Here is a 7667-nt window from a genome sequence, read left to right on the forward strand (position 1 = left end):
ACTCACTCATTGCTGCTCCATACAAATTATTTACATTAAAATACATGAGATATGATATATTTTCATTGGGGTTATAATCATTACACATATACGGGTTATTTGCTTTTGCATATCTATTTGAACACTGAGCCACTCCTCCTCTAATACCTTTTTCTATGAAATTAAGCATTTCCACATTGTCCAAGAGTTCGAGTTCAATTTCTGTATATTTCAACATAGCATCAAAAGCTAATCCAGGTGCAGTGTAGTAATGTACTGGATCAAGCTCATAAGTAGAGATACAACTTTGTCTAAAATTTTGAAAAATGTCTGCTAACAGAAGAACGTCTGTTTTTAAATATAAAGAATTTTGTTTGGTCAGGTAGTTGTCGTTCGTCAAGTTTTTCCCAACTGTCAATACATTCATATGGGAAAACACCTTTACGAGTTACTAATTGAAATTTATCTGGCTCGGGATAGAAACTTTTGGTAATTGATTTTGCGTTATTATCCAAAAATGATGCAAGTTTCTCAATACTATTGCTCATGAATCGAAAGGAATCAATAAATCGTAATTTAACAAATATTTCTTTTTTTCTTTTTTCGTGGGAAATTTTCTGATCAACTGTTTTTGTAAATGCTATGTATTTTTCTTTATTGACAGGTAATAATTCCATATAACCTTTAAATGATGTAGCTAATGATTTAATAAAAAAATGTGAGTCATATCCTGAGAGGTTATGAAAAATGACTGGAATTATGCATGAATTTTGATAATTTAAATTACAATTAACATGAGCAGTGCCTCGATAATTGCCTGTAAAGTGACAGTGATCATGTACTTTCGTTTCATCATGTAAAAATGATTTATTACAAATGTGACAGATTTTTGCATTATGAAAATCGTTTAACTGTTGGGATGTTAATGGTTTCATTGGTACTATGTTTTCTAGGTAAGTTTTGACAGTTTCAGCTATTTTTTTCAACTCAGTCATGAACCAGTTTACACAATTAACGTTACGTTTAAGATTAAATCGACATTTTGAATTGTCATATGTACAGTGCATATAATAGGCTACACTACATGGAATATGCTTTTGATTGCTGTTGGAAAACCTACTGATTTACCAATATTAACAATAGAATTATTAAAACAAAACTACTATTAATACAAAAAAAATTTACTGACAATCAAAATAAAATTATTAAACTTTCTAATTCTTACTAAAATTTTCTAAATTTCTAACTTTATGACTTTTTCAAAGAAATGCAATAAAACTACGGTCACTGACTTAACGCCCAAATTTCCCAACTTTCCACGTTGGAACCTTTGCCCTACCATCCACCATAGTACCTAATGCACACCATGCACTAATATAAATACGATCATCATTCTTCACTAGTTAGATCAGTTACAATTCTTCCTTCGACAAGTCTATACTAAATCTTTGTTAACAATTATCTTCTGTTAAACCTATATCCAATATTAAATAACGAATAATATTAGTTATAATACAATTGTTCTGTAAATTGAAAATTACTTGAATAAATCTCGTTGGAATACAACAAAATTTTGGTGACGAGGATAACGGATCATTTGTCATCTCGAATAAAAACTTCAGTGCAATTAAAGTGCGGTTAGCAACGCATCCTGAAGAAGAGGACACATTTCAAACATCGAGAGCCGCAAGGACGATTTGGGTCAACTACCTGAGCCTAGCAATCTCAGTACCAATCAACCAAGCAGAGTAATTTCAATCCACCTGATCTGTCAACTCGGCGTAGCAAACCCAGCATCAGGACGACACTGTAAGTCTAGCTTTGTTCTTTGTTCAGTTTAATAATCTTTTGCAAAAACCATCTCTAATTTTTCCATCTATATTTGCAAACATGCCAAATACCCAAGTAACTCCAAATACAACTACTCCTTCTAACAATGGACCATCTCTTGAATTTCTAACAAAATTAATCCCTGACACTCTTGATGGTGATCGTTTCAAAATAAGAAGCTTCATTAAGCAAGTTGACGCAGTATTTGAATTAGCTCAAGAATCTCATAAACTCGCATTATTATTATTTGTGAAAAGTCGTATAACAGGAAAAGCGCGAGATCAAATTGATATCCATTGTGATCTAACTACATGGGAAGAAATTTCTGCGCTACTTTTGAATCTATACCAAGATAAGAAATCATTAGATCAATTATTAGAAGAATTAAATAATTGTCAACAACAGAAAAAAGAAAATTTGTCACAATTTTTCCAACGCATAGAGGATCTATGTTCGCATACTTTCGCTTCTATTCACGCTTCTGATACTACTAAAAATGAAAACTTATTAGCAGGTCGTGTATCTATGATTATAGATATGACACTTAATCGATTTATTTATCATTGTCATCCAAGAATTTCCCAGATGTTACGTTATCGTGAATTTAAAACAATCAATAAAGCTTTAACAGCCGGTCTATGTGAAGAAAAAGCACTCAGATTAGAATATGATTATCAAGATAAAAGATGTAAAATATATATAAAAAACAATTTAATCATAACAAAAGTTATAACAATTCTCGTTCAATAAATCATTTCACTCAACAACATAAATTTTGTTGCTATTGTAAACGCGAAGGTCATACAATCGAAGAATGTCGTAGACGCGAATATAATAATAATAAAAAAAGAAATGAAAACCAAAATTTTAACTCAGGAAATAATTCCTACCAACAAAATCGTAATCAAAATCGACAATCATTTCAATCGTCCAACTCTAACTCATCAAATCGGAATTTACCTAATAACAATAAATCTAACGCTGCTACTTATGTATGCAATACTGAATCAAATCCAAATCAACCTAACTCAAATGATCAAATAAATCATTTACTCGCGAATTTCAGTCAATCAAACATTTATAATTTCAATACAAATGATTTATCATATGTGCTATTTAAATCTCCCATATCAACGACTCCTAATAAATTATTAAAACTACTAGTTGACACAGGCGCATCAATATCCCTAATTAAAAAGCAAAGTCTAACTTCACCAATTCTTACTAATAATAAATGTATAACTCTTAATGGCATAACTCCTAACGCTCCTTTAAAAACTCTCGGAGAAGTTGAAATCCCTTTAAAAATTTATAATGAAGATATTATTCTCAAAGCTCAACTCCTCGATGATGAAACAAATGTACCTTTTGACGGGTTACTAGGCCAAAACTTTTCCAAATCTCTAAATGTAAAAATTGACTTTGGACAATCCCAACTATCAATAAATTCATTACCATTCAAAATTCCACTTCATAAAAATACTCCACAACCCAAAAATGTCGTTAACTTAGGACCACGAACGGAAACGGTCATAAAAATTAATCTATCCAATCCTCAAAACTTAAGAGAAGGCATTGTTGAATCACAAGAAACAAGCGGTATCATGATTCCAAATTCAATTGTCAACATTTTACCTGGCAACCAAGCATTTATTACGGCAATAAATGCAACTAAAAAATACATCCAGTCTTTTACTCCTCAGGTCAATGTACTTCCCTTACCTGACAAAGATAGTATTTTGTGCTTGAATGTAAATACTGAAAATAATCTCGATCGGAAAAAGAACCTTAAAAATTATCTACGCTTAAATCATTTGACCACAGAAGAACAAGAATCAATTACACAAATTTGTATTGAATATAATGATATATTTCATCTTCCTGATGACTAACTAACTCATACGACAACTGCGACACACTCAATTGATACAACTGACGAACGGCCGATCCAAGCAAAAACCTACCGCTACCCTCAAGTACACAAAGAATAAGTTAAAAATCAAATACAAAAGATGTTAGACCAAAAAATCATAAAACCTTCAACAAGTCCTTGGACTAGCCCCTTATGGATAGTTCCAAAAAAATTAGACGCTTCAGACAAACAAAAATTGATTATCGCTTATTAAACGAGAAAACTATCGGTGACGCGTACCCTATACCAAATATTGAAGATACCTTCGATCAGCTAGGTCATTCGGAATACTTTACTACTTCAGATTTAGCAAGTGGATTCCACCAGATACAAATGGATTTAAAAGATGCACCCAAAACTGCATTTTCAACTCCTGACGGACACTTTGAATTTATTCGAATGCCATTAGGTTTAAAGAATGCTCCAGCGACTTTCCAACGCCTAATGAAAAATGTTTTATTAGGATTAACTGACAAGCAATGTTTCGTATACATAGATGACATTGTAGTATATGGATCATCTCTAGAAGATCACAATAAAAAACTAATAAACGTATTCAAAAGACTTCGCGAACACAATTTAAAATTACAACCAGATAAATGCGAATTTCTTAAACGATCTTGTTTATATTTGGGTCATGTTATTACTCGTGACGGAATCAAACCAAATCCTGATAAAATCAATGCTATTTCTCAAATGCCTATCCCAAAGAATCAAAAAGAATTAAGAATATTCTTAGGAATGATCGGGTATTACAGAAAATTTATTCAAAACTTTTCACTCATCGCTAAACCATAAACCTTGCTTTTACGAAACGATACACCCTATACCTGGACTGAGCAACAACAAACTGCTTTCGAAGTCCTTAAAAATAAATTAACAACTGAACCAATCCTACGATATCCTGACTTCAATTTACCATTTGTATTAACGTGCGATGCATCTAATATCGGTATCGGCAGTGTTTTATCTCAAATCATTAATGATAAAGATCTACCAGTAGCATACTATTCGAGAATCCTTAACTCAGGTGAACAAAACTATTCCACAACTGAGAAAGAATTACTGGCCATAGTAAAATCAATTGAACACTTTCGCCCCTACCTGTTTAGACGATCTTTTACTATCTTTACTGACCATAGACCACTCCAATGGTTATTCAATTGTAAAAACCCCTCTTCACGACTAGTTAGATGGCGACTGACACTTAATGAATATGAATATAAAATACAATATAAACCTGGCAAAATCAATTCGAACGCAGATGGCTTATCAAGAATCTTTCCTGAACAACCAGTATCAATAAATCACCTAAAACATAATATTCTTACATTAATTAATGACTTTGTTCCAAACCAAAACTCAATCATGTAGATCACGTTCAATTATCATTACATTGTAAAAGAACAGTTCAATTGATTGAAAATGATATAAACAAGCTAAATGAAAAGCATGAAATTCTACAACAATTAATTTTTGACCAAACACGCGTAAGTCGTGAATTGATTAATGGCATATCAAATGTTTTAAACTGGCTAATCGGTACTCCTGATGCCGATGACGCTCAATATTACAACGATAGTATCAAAACTTTATTTAACGATAACAGACAAACACAAAAATTACTTAAATCTCAAATTCAAATTATCTCAAGTACAGTCAGAAATTTCAACCACTCTCTAGTATCTTTGAAAAGTCAAGAAGAAATTCTGAATAATAATTCAAAACAAATTCAAAGTTTCGAAATTGAAAGTGCAGATATTATTCAACGATTACAATTTGACTCTGATATATTAGAACATATTAATGAACTATCACTTTTGACAAGTAGAATACTACGAGAATACACGGAAGGTATAGAAATAATAAACTTATCACTTCATAATATTGTTTCACCTCTTTTAGTAAGCCCTAAAACTCTACTCAATGAACTTTTAAATTACAAAGGAGAAAACGATCTTTTCATCGAACCACATCCTATTAACATTCGAAAAATTTATAAAACTATAAAAATTGAAATGCTAATACAAAAAGAAATCATTATCTTTGCTATAAATGTTCCAACAGTTAGAAAAATCCCATATGAACTTTATCACCTAATCCCACTTCCAATGCAACATGAAAACAGTTCTTTATTTTCCTACATCCAACCAAAGTTCCCTTACCTCATCATATCCAATTCCAAAACCCAATACTTGTTTTTGCAAGAGTTATTGAATTGTGCTGAGTTCCAGAGCGGACAGTTCATTTGCTATGACCTACACATAACTAAGGCAGCAGACTCCAAAACCTGCGAAATTGCTCGACTATCTCCACACACCAGCAGGATTCCCGAAGATTGTGATATTAAAACAATCAAAGCCTCAGTAGAAATATGGACATGTATTGGACATAATCAATGGCTTTTTGTTCTGCAAGATCCAGTCTCACTTACAATCCTATGCACCGATCATCACACTGAAGATATTTCTTTAAAACAAACCGGAATCATCAAACTTGGCAATAACTGTAAAGGCTACACAAATCTATTTCAATTGGAACCATTGGACTACGACAAACAAAACGCAACACACTATGTTTCACCAATCAGTATCATTGAACACGATTGCTGTATATCCACACCTGAACTTGTCAATCTACAGAATCCAAAATTAAGACCAGTTCAACTCACCAGCATTAATCTAAATGATTTCAAGTTTGCTAATAAAGAACTCGAAGACCTGAATGAAGTTCTATCAAATCAACTCAATAAACCCTTCATCGTGACACATTCACATTGGTACACATCAATACTAGCCGGACTCGCCGCTATTATTGTCTTAATCATTCTCATCAGCACATGTCGCTACTGTGGATGTTACTACTGGCTAAGAAGACTTTGTTGTTTTACCAAAAATCGTCAAACCGGAGAAATGATGCCACCAATCATCAAAAATTTTGTCAACTGTAGTTTTGATTCAGATTTACGAAGAGATTACAGCGGTTCAACTAGTGACATTGTAATTTACGACAAAGAACGAGCAAAATTACGTACAACCATCCCATTACAACAGTCAGAGACTCCAGAGGAAACAGATGAGACGACACCAATGACAATCATCGAACAAACCACCAGAAACAGAAGACGCAGCACTACACCTTTATAACCTTCAAACTACAAAATATATATATATATTGTGACGATACTTTTCCACTGGGGTAGGTGTACTCAGTATTCACCTTCCTCCAGGACACTAATTTATCAGCTAACATCCCTGGTTCGCTTATAAACATTATAAACGACGGGCGCCAAGTTATTTTTATCGCCAGAATAACTAAACTGGCAAAACTTACATCTAAATCCAAAAAAAAAACTTAAACCTAGACCAAAGCTTACAACTAATCTTAGATCAAAATCCAACCAAACTCTCACAATTCTCAAAAATCTTAAAACTAATTACGAAATCTTAAACTAAACTTAATTAAGATGCTGCTGGTAAAGAGGTCCTGACAGGGGATCTCCTGGAGCTCAGTTATGTGGGTTGTGGAGAGAGGGTCAGGGCCGGCAATAATTCTCGGTTGAACCCCACAAAAGTATTCAAAATTGTTAAATAAACAAACTGGAGTTGAAGGATCTTCTTTACTAATTATTTAAATACCAATTATCAATTAATGCTTAATTTATTAAAACAAAATCAATTTTCTTATTCATTATTCAATTAACAAAAATCATAAATCATTCTGTAACGATTCTGCATCATCAATAAAGAAAAATATTTTACAAACAAATAATTCTAACTCGAATTCTGGAACAAGTTTTAAATAATTACCTATCGTTTCTAAAATTTAAACATTAATTAACCTCAATCTAACGGCCCTAATCTCAAATACACTGATTTTTATCTTATAAATGACTCGAAAACCCGAAGCAAAATCATCAATATCTCTTATAATTTAAACTATAACA

This window comes from Chelonus insularis, unplaced genomic scaffold (assembly GCF_013357705.1).
Source record: "Chelonus insularis isolate UGA/USDA-ARS -01 unplaced genomic scaffold, ASM1335770v1 contig_28_pilon, whole genome shotgun sequence".
Taxonomy (NCBI): Eukaryota; Metazoa; Arthropoda; class Insecta; order Hymenoptera; family Braconidae; genus Chelonus; species Chelonus insularis.